The 17598-nt window shown below is 45.5% G+C and overlaps 1 long non-coding RNA gene across 1 annotated transcript; it reads left to right on the forward strand.

Annotated features, from left to right (window-relative positions):
• Nucleotides 1-41: 41 nt before the first annotated feature.
• On the forward strand, nucleotides 42-13767 carry LOC307210146. The gene is made up of 3 exons (XR_013835872.1): nucleotides 42-127; nucleotides 9089-9306; nucleotides 13474-13767. It is a non-coding gene; the product is annotated as an uncharacterized lncRNA (long non-coding RNA).
• Nucleotides 13768-17598: the final 3831 nt, after the last annotated feature.

The following is a 17598-nucleotide window of genomic DNA, read 5'->3' on the forward strand; positions in this document are numbered from 1 at the left end:
ACTTCAAGGCTACGGAGATCGATCCCTGCAAAGGCAACGATCGACTCGTGGAGTCACGAGAAGAAAGGGGGAGGGATCGACTCAGACTCAGACACGCGAATCCCAGACGGCGCGAAGTTTTCTCTCGGTAGGCACTGCGGCGGGCTTCAAAACGGGTGGGAAAGTTTCGCGGAGGGGGAGGGTCCGGACTGGGGTGGGGGTCCGGGGTTCTCTCCTCCCCGATTTCCCCCTCGCTCAGCTCGCCAGGCCAGCGGTCTTCTTCTCCATGGCCGGAGGCAGCGGCTTGTGTCTCTCTCTCCTGAACGTGTCCGCCTCCCACAGCACCCCCACCCACCCCAAGCGCCGGCTGAAAGGCGGAAGGCGAGCTGGCGGCGACGGGTCTCCAAGGGCAGCCGCGACGCGCCTCTCTTGCGGGGGGCACGCCGGCTCCTCCAGCGGCTCTGCTGCTGCTGCTGCTGCTGCTGCTGCTGCCGCCCTCCCGCTCCTCGGCTCGGCAGCAGCGGAGTGAGCCAAAGATCTGGCAGCAGTAGAGCCGCCAGCAGTAGCGGCGGCGGCGGCGGCAGCCTCAGCCCGGGGTAGGCGGAGAAAGAGGGAGGCCGGCAGCGCCACCTGGTGACCGACGCCGGCTCCCAGAGCGCCCGGTGCGCGCCAGGCAGGACTGGCGGCTGGCTGAGCGTAGCTCAACAGGGCGGCGTTGAAGGCTGGGCACGAAAAGCCTCCGCTCTGCGCGAACCGGAGGCCACAGCCTTCCTTTCCTCCGCCTTCGGGGATATGAGAAGCTCCCTCTGAAAAGACCCAGGCGCGGGCGCGACTTCTGTGCGCAGGAAGGGCGCGATCCTGAGAGGGATGCGCGGAGAAGATGTGCTGTGCTGGCATCCCTGCCTCCGGGGGTGGGTAGGTTAAGATGTTGTTTTGGTTTTGTTTTAACACGGATCAAAAAAATAATCCGGATTTACTGTCTTTTGTAGACACCCCTGTCTGTGTCTCTCCCTGCCCCACCCCCTCCTCCCCCAGTTTCGCAAAATGGATCCAGAAACTCTTTCAGGGGAACACGCTGTTGCAAATGTTTTACACGCCTTTTACAACATGGACCTTGGGCATGTAGTTAAGTACAGTGGTACTTCAGGTTATATACGCTTCAGGTTACAGATGCTTCAGGTTACAGACTCCGCTAACCCAGAAATAGTACCTCGGGTCAAGAACTTTGCTTCAGGATGAGAACAGAAATCACACAGTGGTGGCGCGGCAGCAGCGGGAGGCCCCATTAGCTAAAGTGGTGCTTCAGGTTAAGAACAGTTTCAGCATAAGAACGGACCTCCAGAACAAATTAAGTTCTCAACCTGAGGGACCATTGTACTGGAATCGCAAGCCCTCATAACTGGAGACAGGGGTGACAACTTGAAATAGGGGGTCCCAAGTAAGATGTGGTACACGCACATCATTTGAATGGCAATGCCCATCACCTGGCGGGGGGGGGGAACCTTATCAAATATTTCATTGGTGGGGTGAAGGACGCGGGTGGCGCTCTAAACCACTGAGCCTCTTCGGCTTGACGATCAGAAGGTCGGCGGTTCGAATCCCTGCGACGGGGTGAGATCCCGTTGTTCGGTCCCTGCTCCTGCTAACCTAGCAGTTCGAAAGCACGTCAAAGTGCAAGTAGGTAAATAGGTACCGCTCCAGCGGGAAGGTAAATGCCGTTTCAGTGCGCTGCTCTGCTTCGCCAGAAGCGGCTTAGTCATGCTGGCCACATGACTCGGAAGCTGTACACCAGCTCCCTTGGCCTGAAGCGAGAAGAGCGCCGCAACCCCAGAGTCATCTGCGACTCGACTTAACAATCAGGGATCCTTTACCTTTTTAAAGGGACCTTAGCCCCTAGAAGTTGGCTTCTATGCTCTTGGAGGGAAATTGAGGGAACTGACCTTGGCCTGCCTCAAAAGAAGCAGAAACGGCAAAGCAAACCTCATTGTCTGCATATCTTTTTACAGCAGGGAGAGGAACCTGTGGTCCTCCGGTTATCTTGGACTCCAGCTACTGGCTTCCCTGCTCACCGTCTATCCTGGGAGTTGTAGTCAATGGAGCATGGGGCACTTCTATTGAGTCAGACAGCTGAGCTACAGCCCTTCCTTCAGATTGAATGATAGTGAGACTGTCCTTAAGGGCATAGGAAGCAGCCTTATGCCAAGTCAGACCAAGATCCCAACCGTAGGTCTCTTAGGTTTCAGGGACATCTGAAGAGACTGCAGATTCAATCTGGGATCTTCTGCATGCAAACAAATGCTATAGCCCAAGGCTACAGGCTTCCCTTCCCTGGCGCAAAGGAAAGCTATTTGCAGCGTCAACCTACTTAAATCAGAACATGGAAAATCTACTCATCCCTTATGTGTGTTTTTTTAATTACTTGAGAGTGAAAAATACAGTTAAAGGCAGAAAGGAGGTTATTAAAAATAATGGTATAAATAGACTATTTTTTCACGATCTCTCTATCCAGTTCTATTTTTTGGAGAAAAGAGGTGCCAGAACTCACCGTGAACGCCTCCCTTGTTCTCTTATAATAGCAATGTTGCCCACCTGAGAGGTGCTGGAACTGAGTTCCAGTGAGTTCTGGCTGGGGAAAATAGCCCTGTCTCTATCATTGCTCAAAAACCCAACAAGCATAGCCCCCAAAATGCCAACATGGGGGGGGGGGGGGAGTCATAAAGTCAAAGTGAATTCCTTTCAAAACTGAAAGTTTTGCCTAGGTAAAGAGCATTGCACAAACTTGGATAAATTATATGCAAGGCTACAATCAGGGAGGCTTTTGAAGAACGAATTGCTATATATATGTATTGCACCTCATCATACAAAAATTCTTTAAATACATCAGGAGCAGGAAGCCAGCCAGACAGGCAGTGAGCTCCTAGATGACAAAGACGTAACAGGAGCACTCAGGGAAGACAGGGAAATTGCTAAGGCATGTCAATGAATTCTTTACATCTGTCTTTACTGCAGAAGATGTTGGGTGAGATATCTACACCTGAACTTATTTTTTTCCCAAGGCAATAAATCAGAACAGCGTCAAAGAAAAATGACAAAGTATTTTTAGAACTAATCTGCAAGCTAAATCGTAAGAAATCGCCAGGGCCAGATGGCACATTCCCCTGAAAGTTCTTAACTCGAATAGGAAACAGCAAAGTTATATATTATAAGTTAATCAAATCTACTCATATACTACAAGACTGTAAGGTCTTTGAACACTTTTCTTCTATTTTCTCCAAAATCTTGTCTTTTCTGTCGTTTTGTATCCTCTTCCTTACAGCATTCTGTTGTATCAAGAACCCCCTCATCACAGCTTTACTTGCGTCCCAAATAATTCTTTTTTCCACCGTAGTGTTCATATTTATCTCAAAGTAATCCTTCAATGCTTTCTGGGCCTTCTTAATAGTCTCCTGATCTCTGAGCAAATTGTCATTCATCTTCCATCTAAAGGAGCCGGTTGGTAATAGTTTCATGTCCATTTTCAGTGCGTTATGGTCGGAGCAGGTCTTTGGGCAGATTTCCACCTTTCTGACCTTGGGTGCCAGACCTCTAGTTATCCATATTTGGGCGATTCTTGTCCAAGTCAGCTGGGCTTCAGAGAAAAATGTTCCTTCTTTTCCCAAGGGGTTCTTCGTTCTCCAAATGTCAATCCAGTCCATATTGTCTGTCACTTCAAAAAAGGTCTTTGGTAGTCTGCCATCTTTTGTAACATTTTGGCTTTGTGACTTATCCATGTTAGTTGATACGACCCCGTTCATATCTCCCATCATAATGATGTTGTCATAGTCCAGATAATCCAGCATGGTCTCATGCAACTTCTTGAAAAATTCCGATTTCCCTTCATTTGGTGCATAAATTCCTAATATCAGAATCTTTTCTCCTTGATGTTGTATTTCGATTGCCAAAATTCTTCCATGTTCATCTTTAAATAAAAATTTAGGTGACAGGCTCTCTTTTGCATATATCACCACACCTCTCTTCTTTACTTTGTCTGAAGATATAAATTCCTGGCCAAGTCTTTTGTTTATTAATACTTTTCTGTGGAGCCTAGTCACATGTGTTTCTTGTAAGCAAATTATGTCCAGTTGTTCCTTTTTTAATATATGAAAAATTTTCCTCCTTTTTTCCGGAATGTTGCAGCCATTTATATTCCAACTCAAAAGTTGCAGAGACATCCTGAATAATTCTGGTTATTTTTCTAGGGGTGGTACCCACTTTTCTTCTTCCTTTTTTTAAACACCAGAAATCTTTTCAAACACCCTCCAACTTTAACCAAAAACTGCAATATATGACCTGCTTTTAGTTGTTTCCAACTCTTTCCTCTTTTTAGGGGGGGCCGGGTCCAAGAGAGAGAGTTTGGGCAGGGTTACAGGGTTAAGATGTTCTGAGCGACGCCTCACATTCTGACGTCAGGTTTCGAAGGTTTGGAAGATGGGAGGAGTTGTGTGTGTCTGCTGCCTGAGAGAGACGGACGCAGAGGCAGCCATGAATGCTTGCAGTCCAGGGAAATATAAGAAATGTTGAGCTGTAAATATTCTGCTGTAATAAAGGCTAATGGATCTGAAGCAACAGTTTTCTCCGCTGTGTTACTCTGCACTTTCGTGGCGGAACGAAGGGTCTGCATTGAGGGAAACGTGCCGGACCGAAGACAGCTATAAACTGCAGCTAATTGGGGTCGTAAACCAATTAAGCTTCATTTTCTAACAGGTTATGGCGATGTTTGAGAACAGCTCTGAGAGAGACAATGACCTATGCTTTGTCATCGACTCAGGAGCTAACCGCAACCTGATTCCAGAGACCCCTGCTGTCGAGACGTGGAATTGCACAGCAATTCCGGCTGGAAAAACTGTTCAGTTCGCTAGTGGAGAAAAGAAAAATGTAACTAACGTTGCAAATGTCTTTTTTTCTGTTTTGCAGGAGCAGATGGAAGTTTGCATTGTGCCAGGAATGCAACACTGTATTTTGTCTGTGCCTTATTTGTTAAAAAAGGGGTTTAAGGTTTCTTTTGAGAATGCTTTCTGCACAATCTCCAAGGGGGGAAAGCAGCTTGTCAAAGTTAAAAAGGGACAGAATGATCTCTTCATTCTTAAAACGTCTCTGAAGGGTGAGGGGAAGGTTGAGAGAGCACAAGCTCTGCGTGCTACAGTTCCCACTCATGTCTCATGTGCTTGTGTTTGGCACAGGAAGACAGCTCAGGGTTCTCTAGAAGAACTGCAGGCTCTACCTGAGGTCGCTAAAGGTTGTAAAATTAAAGAATGTGGAAGTGCCATAGGTTGTGACACTTGCAGACAGGCAAAGGTAAAAGGGTGCAGTTACCCAAAGGTGGAGAGGGTAACCACAAAACCTTTTGATCTTGTGCACATAGATCTGTTGGGTCCCATGAAAAAGTCAAGTTTGGGAGGGGCCAGGTTTCTGCTGACGCTGCAGGATGATTTTTCGCAGAACACCTGGACACATGGTCTCAAATCCAAGGAAGATGCAGCACAGCTGATTAGAAGTTGGATTGAGGAGGTGGAACTAAGGTTCTCCACCAAAGTGCAAGCAGTCGCTAGTGACAGAGGTGCGAGGTTTACTGGGTCTGCTTTGCAGAAGTTCTTTCACAAGAAAGGGATACGTCACACAGTGACTTCTCCTCAACAGAGGGGGGTGGCAGAGCTCAGAAGTGAAGCTCTGGTTAAGGCTACACAGGTGATGCTGACAGACTCTGGGTTACCTCCAAGGTTTTGGTTGGAGGCGGTCAGGTATGTGTGCTTCACCTGGAATCGGATCTACAATTCAATGGTAGGTAACACACCTTATTCTATGTTGCATGGCAAGAAACCCCAGATTCACTTTCTGCGTTCGTTTGGGTCGGTTGCTTCTGTGCCGCTGCCTAAGGCTTTGCAAGGGCCAGATGGACCCAAGTTCCAGAAAATGATCTTCTGTGGGTATGAGCCAGCGGCTCGTGCATGGCGGTTTGCATATCCAGAAGGTGATCAGAGTAAGCTGCTGATCAGTAAACACGCTGAGTTCTATGAGCAGGATGAAAGGTCAAAGACTCCTGCCAGGCGTGATGTTCTCTCAGAATGTCTTTCTGATTCAGAGCAGGAAGGTTCTGATGAGGAGGAAGGAGAGGCTGAGTCTGCTGATGACGATCAGCTCACTGACCAAAGTCAGGAGCAGGATGGGGCATCTCCACAAGTTGTAAAAAGAGAGCCCAAGAGTGAGCCTAGTTCTCCTGTTAGCGTAATGCAAAGGATTCGAAGACGCTTTAAGTCAGAGGGGGAATCCCGGGATGCAGAGGACACACCTGCTGACCACAGTGAGTCAGAGGAAGTGCCTGAGTTTGTGCCCAGGCGGTCCAGTCGCACAACGAAAGGTATTCCACCTGAAAGGTATCAGGCCACAGGTGCGTGGGTAAGTTTCGCACAATGCGAATCTGAGAGTTGTGAGGATGTTCCACAGATGCCTGACAGGAATGCCAGGAGGGGGCGCAAGGCATTGGGGAAGGAATTGATCTCACAGAGATCTGCAAAGGTACATCCACAGGTCTCGTCAGAATGCTCGGCGAGAGGGGGTGTTGTGATTCAGAACTTACAGGGTTAAGATGTTCTGAGCGACGCCTCACATTCTGACGTCAGGTTTCGAAGGTTTGGAAGATGGGAGGAGTTGTGTGTGTCTGCTGCCTGAGAGAGACGGACGCAGAGGCAGCCATGAATGCTTGCAGTCCAGGGAAATATAAGAAATGTTGAGCTGTAAATATTCTGCTGTAATAAAGGCTAATGGATCTGAAGCAACAGTTTTCTCCGCTGTGTTACTCTGCACTTTCGTGGCGGAACGAAGGGTCTGCGTTGAGGGAAACGTGCCGGACCGAAGACAGCTATAAACTGCAGCTAATTGGGGTCGTAAACCAATTAAGCTTCATTTTCTAACAGTTTTGTGATACAGAAATGGATCCACCAGTTTCTTCCATTATACAATAATCAAAAATAAAAGAGCTCTGGCCTCTTTTACACTTCAGGTTACACTTCCAAGTGGTTGTTTCTTCCTCTTCCTCTTCCTGTTTTCATAGCTGTCAACATTTCCCTTTTTTAAAGGGAAATTCCATTATTCCAAATAGGATTCCTCGCAAGAAAAGGGAAAAGTTGACAGCTATGCCTGTTTTACTTAAGAGACAGGAAAAGATAGCAGTGTGTTTGTGTTACCCCACCCTAGATTGGGATGCAACCTAACTGTGAATTCCAACCCACTGGAAGACTAATGAAACAGGGAATTATTATCCCATGTTAATTGCACTCCTAAGATATTTTAAATCAACATTGTATTTGTTGTTTCATATTTGAGATCGTTTTAAAGCTGGGACAGCCAGCCTGGTACCTTCCGCAGCTCCCATCACCCTTGACCATTGGCCATGCTGGCTGGGGTTGATGTTTACGGGAGTCCAACAATGTTTTGGATGGCCATGGGTCCCCCGTTCATTTTAAAGGAACATAAAAAAGTGATGAAAAGAGCAGCCAGTATAAAGCTTTATTCCACCTATGCAATCTAGAGGTCTGTGCAGGGCCGGATTTAGGTTTGATGAGGTCCTAAGCTACTGAAGGTAAAAGGTAAATAATAATAATAATAATAATAATAATAATAATAATAATAATTTATTTATACCCCACCCATCTGACTGGGCTTCCCCAGCCACTCTGGGCAGCTTCCAACAAAATATTAAAATACAGTAATTCATCAAACATTAAAAGGTAAAGGTCCCCGACAGTTAAGTCCAGTCTTGAACGACTCTGGGGTTGCGGCACTCATCTTGCTTTACTGGCCGAGGGAGCCGACGTCTGTCTGCAGACAGTTTTTCCAGGTCATAGGGCCAGTATGACTAAGCTGCTTCTGGCGAACCAGAGCAGCGCACGGAAACACCGTTTACCTTCCCGCCAGAGCAGTACCTATTTATCTACTTGCACTTTGATATGCTTTAGAACTGCTAGGTTGGTAGGAGCAGGGACCGAGCAACGGGAGCTCACCTCGTTGCAGGGATTTGTACTGCCGACCTTCTGATCAGCAAGCCCTAGGCTCAGTGGTTTAGACCACAGTGCCACCCACGTCCCAACTGAAGGTAATGGGGCTCTTTATATGTCCAGCTGTCCTTTGTCAACAACAAATTGTTGCTTTTTGTGTTGAATATATGCTATATGATAATTTATGGACTTAATAGGACTTAAATTGACTTAAAGCCATTTGCACTTGTTGCCGTGCAACCAGAATGTAGGCACCCTATACAGTAGTACCTCGGGTTAAGTACTTAATTCGTTCTGGAGGTCCGTTCTTAACCTGAAACACCACTTTAGCTAATGGGGCCTCCTGCTGCTGCTGCGCCGCTGGAGCACGATTTCTGTTCTCATCCTGAAGCAAAGTTCTTAACCCAAGGTACTATTTCTGGGTTAGCGGAGTGTGTAACCTGAAGCGTATGTAACCCGAGGTACCACTGTATATAGAAATGAGCAAACCAGTGATATTTTAGGGAGCAGGCTAGCAGGTGGGGCCCATTACTTACATCATAGGAGCCTATGCAACACAAAACACTGTTGCTGTATGTAGGTTTTGTTTGATTTGTTTTTATCTTATATTTTGGAAATGTACATCCAGGTTTTTTTTCCTTTAAATTTTTTTGGGGGCCCCAAGAGAGTGGGGCCCTAAGCTATAGCTTGTTTAGCTTATACGTAAATCCAGCACTGGGTCTGTATACCATTCAGGTTCACTCCACTTCCTAAATTTTGGGTGGTAGCATTACCCATCTATCACATAAGACTTGCATTACAATTTACATCTCTGTATTAACCAAGCAATAACCAGCCTCTGTAGGGTTGATAACTTTTAAGACAACCACAGTAGTTGTAGTTACAGATAGGTAGCCGTGTTGGTCTGCCATAGTCAAAACAAAATAAAAAAATTCCTTGTGTGTATCTGAAGAAGTGTGCATGCACACGAAAGCTCATACCAAGAACTAACTCAGTTGGCCTTTAAGGTGCTACTGGAAGGAATTTTTTAATTTTGTTTTCACAGTAGTTGTGGGTTTTAACCAGTGCTGTTTTCCTAGAAAAAGAGGTGCCGGAACTCCCTTTTTCTCCTATAATGGCAATGGCGCCCACCTGAGAAAGGCTGGAACTGAGTTCCAGCGAGTTCTGCCTGAAAAAAAATGCCCTCGTTTGAACAGCAGTGATGATGTGCAAGGATTACCAGGTGACAACATTTCCTTCCTTGTTGTGAAAAGCTTCAGCTCCTTCTTTTTACACAAGACTGAAGGCACAAGAATAGGTGAGGCTATTTCTTGTTATTTACTGACAGTAACTCTCCACATTTCAGGCATGGAAAACGGGGACTGAACCCAAGACCTTCTGCATGCAGATAATGTGTTTTTAGTATTGAGCAACAGCGCTCCCTCCTCAGTTCCAATTCTTCTTGATGGAAGAATTGTACTTGATGGAAGCTGTTCTCATATCCGGTGGCCTCCTCTCAATCCAAACGGAATAATAGGGTGTTCAAGTGAGTAGAAATGACAGGTAGGGTTCTCTCTGAGCAACAGCCAAAGCTAGAATGGTTACAATAAGGCTGTAGTCCTTTAGCCTGGGAGTTAGCACCCCCGGCCTCAAGGGAATTAGAATGCCCCCTCCCCAAGTTAACATGTGACTTCTGTAAAAAGTAAAAGCAAAACATATCTCAGCAGCCTGGAAGATGGCAAGAAGAGCATGGATTTGAATGACCTGATGGACAAAACTTTGGATGTTCAAAATTATTCAAAGCTCCCTACATAAGCTTGGTAATCGCAGGATAAGAGAACAGTTTGGTGTGTGTTTTTTTATGAATTGTAAATGCGATAAAATGTAGGAAACAAAAGGGGGAGAACAAAAGGAACAGTTTTCACAGTGCAGCATTGTAATGCATGATATAAAAAGGGATCTGAGTAGGAACAGGTGTTGTAGATGTGTTTCTCTGAACGTACAGTGGTACCTCGGGTTACATACGCTTCAGGTTACGGACTCTGCTAACCCAGAAATAGTACCTCAGGTTAAGAACTTTGCTTCAGGATGAGAACAGAAATCGCACGATGGCGGCAGCAGGAGGCCCCATTAGCTAAAGTGGTGCTTCAGGTTAAGAACAGTTTCAGGTTAAGAATGGACCTCCAGAACAAATTAAGTACTTAACCCGAGGTACCACTATATCTTCCTCTGGTGACAATGCCAAGTCATGCAGATGACACATGAGGCTGCACCCTGTGTACACAATTACCGTACTTGAGTGTAAGTTCCATTGAACTCAGCGGGACAAACTTCCAAGTAAACATGCGTAGGACTGGCTTTGTACATTGCAATCCTATACGAGCTCGCTTGCGATGAAGCCCCCCACTCCCCCACTCCATTGCACATACTGGGACGGCTTCTGAATCAATATTCATTGGGTTGGGCCTGCATAGCAGTTATTCAAAGGGCTTGTTCACACATCCGCCTACAACCCTTACAGCGAGAATCTTTGCAATGGGAACAGGCAGCTGAATCGATGACCTGTCTATTGAAAAGCACCAGAGATGGAACTTCTGTATTTGCGATGATCCACTCAGGCTTACAGCTCATCACTTCATGCTGCGAAAATCAGTTAACGAACATGACACTTCTGTGAATCAAGCTATGAAACAACAATGGGTGCCTTAGAAGAGGATGGATGCATTTGGTAGAACAAGTTGGTTTCAAAGGCTGAATTCAGACTTGGCTCCTTCTGCATCCTAGTGCATTTGGATCAAGCTTATTCAGTACAGTGGTACCTCGGGTTAAGAACTTAATTTGTTCCGGAGGTCCGTTCTTAATCTGAAACTGTTCTTAACCTGAAGACCACTTTAGCTAATGGGGCCTTCTGCTGCCGCCATGCCGCCATCGTGCGATTTCTGTTCTCATCCTGAAGCAAAGTTCTTAACCTGAGGTACTATTTCTCTAGCAGAGTCTGTAACTTGAAGCATCTGTAACCTGAAGCGTCTGTAAACCAAGGTACCACTGCAGTTGTGAATATCTCAGTGACGTGCACGACACAGGCATTATTATTCTTGGTATTATTCCAATGTATTGGTCACTTGGAAACATAAATACAGTGGTACCTCGGGTTAAGTACTTAATTTGTTCCGGAGGTCCATTCTTAACCTGAAACTGTTCTTAACCTGAAGCACCACTTTAGCTAATGGGGCCTCCTCCTGCTGCTGCGCCGCCGGAGCACGATTTCTGTTCTTATCCTGAAGCAAAGTTCTTAACCTGAAGCACTATTTCTGGGTTGGTGGAGTCTGTAACGTGAAGCGTATGTAACCCGAGGTACCACTGTAGTCTCTGAGCAACCGACAGTACTTGCCTACTAGGAGCCATCCCATGCCTTCAGCACAGCTGCACAGGAGAGCAAAAGGAAATGAGTTTTAATTTGAAACAGCCTTTCAAGCAGCCTTCCCGCCTGGTGGCCGCAGCTTAAGAAAATGCACTTAGCTTTAAAAAAGGACCCATGCCATGCGTAAAGAGCAGGTCAAGGGACCATTGCTGCATTGAAACATTCAGGGCAACAAAATCTGGAGCATACCATAGAAAGCTTTAGAAAGATCTCTCCTGGGTTACTAGGAAGAAGAATGGCAGATGAGATTGAGCTTTAATCACTTGGAAAAGGATATACACGGGACGAACAGCTATAAATGCACCTTCTCGCTGGCTGGGGTGGGGGGTAGATAATAATCTTTTCAAAGATGATTTAAACCGAAAGGTATTTTGTGTGTAGGGTAAGCCTGAAATTGTGCATTTTCCAGGTCTTGATCATTATTATTATTTTGTCACTCACAAGTTTGGCAAATTCCTGCTAGTTTACACTGTTCAGTCCTTGGAAAGGAAGGAGAACGTGGCCAAATGATAGGTGGAGATATGTCACAACGAAGGCCATTCAATAGTGGAATAGAGGTATGACCACTCATTATGCAGGATCAAATGAGTGATCAGGTGCAAAGTAATTATTCAATATCAATTAAACTGAATCAGTTTCACTTTCAAATCCTCACCTGAAAACATCAGGAGACAGGATCTATCCCCCACCCCTGCAATAGCCTTGCTTCTCTCCCTTTACAAGCAACCTGAAGCTTTTCCTTCTTCTTATCCCTCTGATAAGAAGAAGGAAAAGCTTCAGGTGATATGAGGGACGCGGGTGGCACTGTGGGTTAAACCACTGAGCCTCTTGGGCTTGACGATCAGAAGGTTGGCGGTTTGAATCCCTGCGACGGGGTGAGCTCCTGTTGCTTGGTTCCTGCTTCTGCCAACCTAGCAGTTCGAAAGCACATCAAAGTGCAAGTAGATAAATAGGTACCGCTTGGGTGGGAAGGTAAACGGTGTTTCTGTGCGCTACTCTGGTTTGCCAGAAGCGGCTTAGTCACGCTGGCCACATGACCCGGAAGCTGTACGCCGGCTCCCTCGGCCAGTAAATCGAGATGAGCACCACAGTCCCAGAGTCGGTCACAACTGGACCTAATGGTCAGGGGTCCCTTTATCCCTGTGATGCCAGGAACATCTTTGCCTCACGTTTGAAGTGATCCTCGGACATGGACATTAGCAGGATATAAAAGGGATCTCCCTATAGCTTCAGAACATATACACACGTGGCTCCATTGGATCCTCGTTAGAGTTCTCTTTAGCACCCAGCTGTTAATGAGCGGAATTGTTTGAGCAGAAAAGATGAGAAGAGAAAAGCATGAAAACTCATAATGAGAGTTCGGTTTCTCGTTGACCCACAGCCCTCTTCTGTCTCATGTGGCTCACGGGCTGATTCAGAGCTATTTGCAGATGTCCTCGCCTGTTATTTTGCATCTTTGTTTTGAGGGTGTGTCGCAAATTACTCCCAAAAATACTCGGTTTGTGTTTGCATTTATTTCTGCCCAAAACCCACATACAAGGGACAGGAAAGGGAACAGAGAGTTTACTTGGAAAGGCGACACTTCTCCTCAAAAACCACACACTCGTCCTCCTGGCAGTTTGAGAGTATTTGAAGGCAGGAGAATTTCCAAACAAGGAATTCTCCTCCCCACCCTAGCTTCCTGCTGCCCTATTAACCCCCCAGCTCCTCGCTCAGGAAACAGCTTTAGCAATCGCCTTCCAGCATCCACTGTATTGCAGCTGGAGCTGCCACATCCCCAGTGATAATTGCATGTTGAATCTGATTTAATTACCCTGGGAGGTTCCAAGAAGCCCCTGGGAGAATCAGCGCTAAAGAGAGAGTGGGGATGAAAAATGACTTCTGTCATTCTGATCAGAAATAGTTATTGGTGAAACTCATCAGTGTCCTCCGATGTAATGCCCTCTTGTGACAGAGACGTACTTTGCTTCTGATGTTGTTAATAATTTGTTTCTCTTAGCAATAAGGAAAGTCAGAGTTGAAATGAATAAATAAATAAATATCCTCCCCTTTCTTTCCCCTCAGATCGCCTATTTTTCTTGCAAGAAATAACGCAAGAACTATGAAAATGCAGATTTCCAATAACCATTATTTGGCCATGGAAGCTGGTCAAGTCCCTTCCTGGACATAATGAATTAGAGGTTCCTTTCCCTTGTTTAAGTACAGTGGTGCCTCGGGTTAAGTACTTCATTCGTTCCGGAGGTCCGTTCTTAACCTGAAACTGTTCTTAACCTGAAGCACCACTTTAGCTAATGGGGCCTCCCGCTGCCTCCGTGCCGCCGGAGCACGATTTCTGTTCTCATTCTGAAGCAAAGTTCTTAACCTGAAGCACTATTTCTGGGTTAGCAGAGTCTGTAACCTGAAGCGTATGTACTGTAACCTGAAGCGTATGTAACCCAAGGTACCACTGTAGTGCCGTATATTAAGCAACTGCATTGCCGGCTAGCATCCACTGTGTCCACTTTATGACTTTTCCAGTCCAAACATTTCTCTTTCCCATCTGACTCCCTATGCTCTTAAGGTACAGGAAGCTCTGCTTAAAACGAGAATCTGTGCTTTGCTCTTAAAAAACCCCCATCTAATTTAACCTGTTGCATCATACTGGAATTGGGCTTAATTGTGCAGGGAGGCGATTATCTTCCATTCCTGCCTTAGGCCATGGCGCAAGACCCTCCAAGTGTCCCTATTTTCCAGGGACAGTTCCAGATGTGCAGAAGCCATCCTGGATTCTGATTTGATCCGAGAATGTCCAGCTTTTCCTCAGGACGTCCCTATTTCCATTGGAGAAATGTTGGAGGGTATGGGGTTATCCAACCCCCAAGCCATCTGAAGGCAGCCCTGTATAGGGAAGTTTCTTAATGTTTAATGTTTATTATGTTTTTATATGTGTTGGAAGCTGCCCAGAGTGCAGTCAGATGAGTGGGGTATAAATAGCAAAAAAAGTGGGGGGTTGGGTTGGGTGTTATTGGGTTGTTGTTTTTATTTTGATGATGGATTTTGTGGTTTTATATTTTGATTTTATTCTGTAAACAACCATGTGGTACAGGGTGGAATAATAATAATAATGATAATAATAATAATTTATTGAATAGGATGTCCCTATTATTATTTTGTTATAAAAATGTTGGAGGATATGTGGTGCAGTTAGATAATTTTAAAACTTGACTTAAATTTACAATCTGGTACTCCAGCAGATGGTGATGTATATTCCTTCACTTATTTCAAAATATAAATAGCCAGCTGCACTGTGTTTGGTGGCCATGTTGCTCGGGGGGGCCATGAACTTCTGCTCTAGTGTCTTATTGTAGGTGGAACCACCAGCCCCAGACATACAGCATTTTCCCTCTGTGGCAGGGGATTCTGGAGCTCTGTCCCCAGACCTCTACGTGGGGCTACCTTTGAAGGTAACCCTGAAGCTACAACTAATCCTGAATGTGGCAGCTAGACTGGTGACTGGGAGTGGCCGCCGAGACCATATAACACCAGTCCTGAAAGACCTACATTGGCTCCCAGTGCGTTTCCGAGCACAATTCAAAGTGTTGGTGCTGACCTTTAAAGCCCCGAAGGAGCGTCTCCACCCGCATCGTTCAGCCCGGACACTGAGGTCCAGCGCCAAGGGCCTTCTGGCAGTTCCCTCACTGCGAGAAGTGAAGCTACAGGGAACCAGGCAGAGGGCCTTCTCGGTAGTGGCACTCACCCTGTGGAACGCCCTCCCATCAGATGTCAAGGAAATAAACAACTATCTGACTTTCAGAAGACATCTGAAGGCAGCCCTGTTTAGGGAAGTTGTTAATGTTTGATGTTTTATCATGTTTATAATATTCTGTTGGGAGCTGCCCAGAGTGGCTGGGGTATAAATAAATATCATCATCATCATCATCATCCATTTCCTGTTTTGACCTTAATGGTCACAGTTTGAAGATTAATCAAAGTGTCTAGAGGATCCATGAAACTCTTAATGTTGTTATACAGGCATATTATTTATTTGCAAGCAGAAACTGCTGAGGAAGACAGCACAGTTGAAATGCATCCAGCTATACAGGAATGATTTAATGTTTGTAGACGGATTTTATTGATACCTCATTATTAATAAAGTATATGAATTATATGCGTGTTTATAGAGCCTTTTTTCGGGGATGGTGCAGTGTGGTGTAATGCAGTGTTATTAAGAACTTTCTATTGTTGTAGTAGATGCTGTGCCCTTTTACTTTAGACCCTCCAAGGGTACTAGAGATAGAATGCCAAAATGTGAGTCCGGTCTTGTTATATCTTTATATAAATATATGTGTGTGTATATTTACTCTCCCTTTTTTTTCTTCACTCAGTGAAAGTTTTTTTATAGAAAACACAGTGGGAAAGAAACAGGCAAAAATAACCAGGGAAGGCTCAACAGGAGTAATTGTAGCTTTGTATCGAAAACAGGAGCAAAGCAGTCATTGTCAAGAGCACAGCCAAGCCAGTTCCCCAAAGGTTCTATTCATGGAAGCAACTTATGACGGAAGATAAATCCATGCAGAAGCAGAGAGAGAGTTGTTAAGTTGATGAGGGGAAAGACAGAACAGAGTCTCAGGCTAGGGTTGCCATATTTGGAAGAGCAAAAATAGAGGATGCTATGACGGCCATTCAAAGTAAATAAATGGAATTTGTCTCAAGTTTTACCCCTGAAAAAGCGGACGCGTCCTAGAAAAAGAAGACACATGGCAACCCTAGATGAGCAAAAGCACCATTCTATGTACAAGTGGTAAAGGAAGGTCTCCTGCACTAATCCTGTGGCCATGCAAGAAGCCTCCCATGCAATAAGTAGGCATGGATGAGTTCTGCAGAGCACTCCCAATTTTTATTTGGACTTGACCAAAGAGCTTCAGAAAAGGGATTTAAAAAAACAAAAAACCACCCACCAAGAAGAACTTCAAAATAGAGGTTCAAGAAACAACCCTACTCTCTATCCCCACTAGCCCAGACATTTTCCCAAACTCTTCCCTTGCAAGCAGCAGGAGCAAAAGTGGTGTGTAGAGTGGCTTTCTTCAGTGCCCCACCTAAAATGGCAGCAGGTTGCAGGAGAACTATATAATACCTGTTCTGATTTTTAACCAATACAGAATAAAATCTGGGGGCTTCTAATACCTTTCCTTTAATTAGGCTTCACAAACCTCCACGTTTTGATTCTGAGCCTGGCTCAGGAGAACTTCACCACCATCACTCGCAGTCAATAACAAGGTTAAAGATAAAGGTAAAGGGACCCCTGACCATTAGGTCCAGTTGTGACTGACTCTGGGGTTGCGGCGCTCATCTCGCTTTATTGGCCGAGGGAGCCGGCGTACAGCTTCCGGGTCATGTGGCCAGCATGACTAAGCCGCTTCTGGCGAACCAGAGCAGGCACAGAAACGCTGTTTACCTTCCCGCCAGAGCGGTACCTATTTATCTACTTTGACGTGCTTTCGAACTGCTAGGTTGGCAGGAGCAGAGACCGAGCAACGGGAGCTCACCCCATCGTGGGGATTCGAACCGCCAACCTGATTGGCAAGTCCTAGGCTCTGTGGTTTAACCCACAGCGCCACCTGCATCCTTTAATAACAAGGTTACCTAATCATATATTTCTTGTGTATGCACAATTCAGCCTTCCCCAGCCTGGTTCCCTTCACATATTATTATTGAACCTCAACTTCCACGAGCCCCAGCCAGCATGGCCAATGTTCAGTACTACCATGTTATATTGTGTGAATCGGTGGTATATACTTTGTAAGTTAAAAAATGAAATAATGATGGGAACTCTAGTCCAGCAATTCTGGAAGACACTAAGCTGGATAATACAGTAACATTATTTATTTATTTATTTTGGAGCCTCAAGTCTAAAATAAGAGTGGAGACCTCTGCAGGCATTATCAACTTTACTGTGATAAAAATAGCTTCTGTTTCAAGTCCTGCAATGTTAATGGTGTTTAGTGAGTGTGAAAATGCAGACATAATATAACATTTTATTTATAATGTTTGAAGTCAGTTTTGGAAATTCACTTAGTAGAACATAATGTTTCCTAGAAACCTAAAGAGAGTGGATATTTTACAGCACAATCACTGGCTTTGAATGTTCACTAGTGCCATGACTCTTACCTCCCAAATGCAGCCCTTCTCTAATATTCAAGACTGCCACCT

The sequence above is a fragment of the Podarcis cretensis genome (genome assembly GCF_951804945.1).
Source record: "Podarcis cretensis genome assembly, chromosome: 2".
Classification (NCBI taxonomy): Eukaryota; Metazoa; Chordata; class Lepidosauria; order Squamata; family Lacertidae; genus Podarcis; species Podarcis cretensis.